The sequence below is a fragment of the Ursus arctos genome, unplaced genomic scaffold (assembly GCF_023065955.2).
Source record: "Ursus arctos isolate Adak ecotype North America unplaced genomic scaffold, UrsArc2.0 scaffold_5, whole genome shotgun sequence".
Classification (NCBI taxonomy): Eukaryota; Metazoa; Chordata; class Mammalia; order Carnivora; family Ursidae; genus Ursus; species Ursus arctos.
In genome coordinates this window covers 61,368,585-61,373,184 of record NW_026623067.1, presented here as the reverse complement: position 1 = coordinate 61,373,184, position 4,600 = coordinate 61,368,585, and positions in this window count along the sequence as shown.

The window sequence follows — 4,600 nt, the reverse complement described above, 5'->3', positions numbered from 1 at the left end:
AAAAAACAAACAAATTTTAAAAAAATGTAACCTTTGAATTGAGGTCCAAAGAATGGATAGAAACATTATGTAATGACATGAAAAGTGCTTACATTATAGTAACTGGAAAGCACCAGGTACAAAAATGAATCTGCAGTATGATTATGTGCAGAAACAAATGTACAGAAAGATTGGAAAGGAAACATGAAAATGTTAAGAATCATTTAAATGATGGTAAGATTAGAGGTGATCTTCCCCCTCGTGTATTCCCAGTTTTCTATAATCGTGTCATAATTTTTGTGAGATTTTTTAAAGAAATGCTATTTTTCCATTATGCTAACATATAAAACTATTAGCATAACTCATCTAGGGAAGCTTTGACTCTTACAGTACAAGAACGAAAAAAATGAAAGTTTTTATAAAGCAAGATAAAATAAATGATTAAGTAGTCATTGATAAAAGCTGTCTGTGGGCATGTGTGAAGGGTAAAAGAATTTGGCTATTCCCAGAGTAAAGGGAGGAAAGTTTTTTTACCATTCATAAGGTCTTTTGTAATTGAAGGAGCTAGAAAAAGAAATTGGGCTCATGAACATTTAAAAGGCATACTTAAACTCTGGCAGATACTATGTGGAAATGATTAAGAATTTTTGGAAAGTGTTCTTTTGGTGTATGTTTAAATTTTTATGAAGGAAAAAACTAAGCACCCCTTTTAAAGGGCTAGTTTAGGAAAAAAACTGGACAATTGCTTTATGTCATCTCTAATATTGTGTGCAAAATAATTTCTGTTCCTTCACTCAGTACCAAGAGGAAGAAGGCAGATGGATGAATGAGGAATAGTAATTTAGTTCCCAAGGAAACCCTTTGCTAATTGGAAAAAAAAAAAAAGGCTGTTTCAGGATCTGTGACTATGGCGATGTATCTAGACAGCTGTGAATTTTCCTGCTGTTATTTTCTAATCTTGAAAGGAAGGAGGTTGCATTGCAGATTTTAAGTTTAAGAGCTAATTTAGTTGTATGGTGAACGCTGACCACTAGCAACACGAGAAAGGCAATGCCAATGAATTCAGGTTACTTCTGTTAGGAGCACAGACGTGTAGAGTGCCAAGCAGTAATAAGACACTGGAGTCCATGAATTAGGCTCAGGAATCTTTATAAAATTTCATTAAATGGGGGTTAACAGAAGAAACTATGTAAAAAAGTACATACGGCATGTACTTGACATGTATTCACCCAAGAATATAGAGGTGGAACAAATCCATATATATTATATATATGTTATTATATACATATATATTATTATACACCAATCACTTAAGTATGTTTTAGCCAGCATCTGTGGAATAAAATCATAATTATTTAAAGTCAGCCTTTAGCCTTCAATCAAGTAGGAAATTTATAAGCCTTTTTATTATGCCTTAATCAAAAAATTTCCACTGCTACTTGAGATTCCCTGGGGGCTTGGCACGTAGTAAGAATATTATATGTGAGTGTTCGATATGATAATGCACTTATATATTAATTACTAACTTCTGTTTTCAGAATTTTAAAAATAATTTTACTGGCAGGAAAGTTGAGGTCTCCAGCTCAATTTTATGTCCTGAAGACTTCGCACTGTTCTTGGTCTCTTTGTGACTACTCCCAGCCTGCATACTCATGTACATAGGCATACAGGCACACACATAATAACAGACCAGGGCTTTTCTTAACCTTCAGTGCATAATATAATCATATGGGGAATTTTAAACATCTGATGCTCGGATTTCTCCCTATACTAGTTACACATATTGTGGGTGGAATCTGCTATGATTTTTTAAAGCTCTCCAGGTGATTCTAGGGTATAACAAAGTTAAGAATTACTGTAATTAAAAGGGATTATAAATAAATAAAGAATTATTGTTCTAGGTAAACAAGTAAACCAGCAAAATTATAAATTCATTTTAGCTTTTTCCCTTTTTAATCTAGCTAAAGATATAGTACTTTTGTTCTGTATTGACAGTTCCTGGCTATGTATCCCAATGGAATATTATATTCATTGATTGATTAACTTTTTGAACCATAAGGATGGTAGAAGTGGAATAGATGGTAAAGTAATTAAAATATACATTACCTATTTACTGATTTATGAAGTGTCTGAAGTGTGCTCATCTGTAGTATTAATAATTAGGGTGGCTTATGGGTAAGAATCCAAACTTAAGTAATTCTTCTTCGTAACCTAAGTGGAGATTTAGTATCTCAGAAGTTTTATGTACCAGAATTCTAAACAGGCACAGTGATAGTAACAATAAAGCAATTAAGCTTATGTATTCTTGCAACTTTCTAGCTGCTGACAGTGAACTAACCTAAGCTGACCTTTACTAATAGAACTGCAGATGTGATAGAACTGTGGATGGATGTTTGAACAGATTCGTATTGCTAAAGATTACTCCACGGGCTACTCGGAGAGCAAATAAAAATTCTTTGCTTGTGTTGTGCAGAGATTTAATGTGATACACTATTGACTGACTGTGGTTGATTAATAAGTCATTAAATAAGAGTCTGAAGCTAATTTACACAATGGAAAATGTTATGGTGGATTTCTGTCATCACCAATGCACTCACTACAAATACTATAATTATGAATGAAAAGCCATTAGAGTTAGAGACCAAGAACTCAATTTAAAATTCTGCATTCTGTTTAATCCCATAAAGTATACAACAATTTCTTGAGTAGGAATGCAAAGTCCTTAGCTGAACAATTCCTTGTTTGAGCGGGAGCACAGGATATATTGGTGCAGTGGAGTGTGTTGAAAAGAGGTCACCCGGAGAAAAAATGAACTGGTTGTATTTGTTAAAGGGGAAAGTGAAAAAGAGCTTTAAATAAGAATTATGATCTGGAGGGTCTTTCAGTGGGAAGTTATGGAAATTATAAGTAACACTTGGTTTAGTACAAATCCTAATTAGTAGTAAGGGTATGGTTTTTAAAATTCTGATTTAAAATCTTGAGTCAGAAAAACTTGTGTCTACTTCCATCATTTACCAGACCATATAACCATGATTAAGGTACTTCACATCTTTGTGACTCAGTTTTATCATCTGTAAAATGTAGGTCTTTCTCCTGCTAACCTCATAAGGTAGTTATGAGGAAAAATTAGGACCGGTAGAAAGGGATCGAAACCTGATAATTTTAAGTAAGTGTGTAGCAAACGTTGTTACCCTATACTAATGGCCATTACCTTCTTTATTCTTTTTGGCAAAACTCTAATTTTGTTTAGGTATTTACCCATCTCCCATGAGGTAAATCATGAACTAATTTAATGTGGTGATCCCAGTTGCATACTGGTGATTGTTTTAAAAAGCAGAAGGAGAACCAATCCTGGTCAATGAGATGTGAGGGAAGTTTCTCAAGAGGTTCTGTTAAACAGTTACTCTCATGTGTTGGTAGAATACAAGATTCTGTGACAGCTATAGATTGCCAGTAGATATCTTTATTAACTTAAATTTTTAAAATAGCTTGATTGAGATATAAATCACATACAGTTCACCCATTTAAGGTGTACAGTTCAGTGCTTTTTAATATATCTATAGGTAAGTGCAAATATTACCATAGTCCATTTCAGAATGTCTTTATAAACTTCAAGGAAAAAAATCTTGTATCCTTTAGTTACCATTGCTCTGACCCACTTTCCCCAGCCCTAAGCAACCACTAATCTTCTTTTTTTTTTTTTTTTTTTTAATGATTTTTTATTATATTATGTTAGTCACCATACAGTACATCCCCGGTTTCCGATGTAAGGCTCGATGATTCATTAGTTGTGTATAACACCCAGTGCACCATGCAATACGTGCCCTCCTTACTACCCATCACCGGTCTATCCCATTCCCCCACCCCCCTCCCCTCTGAAGTCCTCAGTTTGTTTCTCATAGTCCATAGTCTCTCATGTTTCATTCCCCCTTCTGATTACCCCCCCTTTCTTTATCTGTTTCTTCCCCTACCGATCATCCTAGTTCTTATGTTCCATAGATGAGAGAAATCATATGATAGTTGTCTTTCTCTGCTTGACTTATTTCACTTAGCATTATCTCCTCCAGTGCCGTCCATGTTGTAGCAAATGTTGAGAACTCGTTCTTTCTGATAGCTCAGTAATATTCCATTGTATATATGGACCACAACTTCTTAATCCAGTCATCTGTTGAAGGGCATCTCGGCTCCTTCCACGATTTAGCTATTGCGGACATTGCTGCTATGAACATTGGGGTGCATATGGCCCTTCTCTTCACTACGTCTGTATCTTTGGGGTAAATACCCAGTAGTGCAATGGCTGGATCATAGGGTAGCTCAATTTTTAACTTTTTAAGGGACCTCCACACTGTTTTCCAGAGTGGCTGTACCAACTTGTATTCCCACCAACAATGTAGGAGGGATCCCCTTTCTCCACATCCTCTCCAACAATTGTTGTTTCTTGCCTTGTCAATTTTTGCCATTCTAACTGGCGTAAGGTGGTATCTCAGTGTGGTTTTGATTTGAATTTCCTTGATGGCTAATGATTTTGAACATTTTTTCATGTGTCTGTTAGCCATTTGTATGTCCTCATTGGAAAAGTGTCTGTTCATATCTTCTGCCCATTTTTTGATTTGTTTATTTG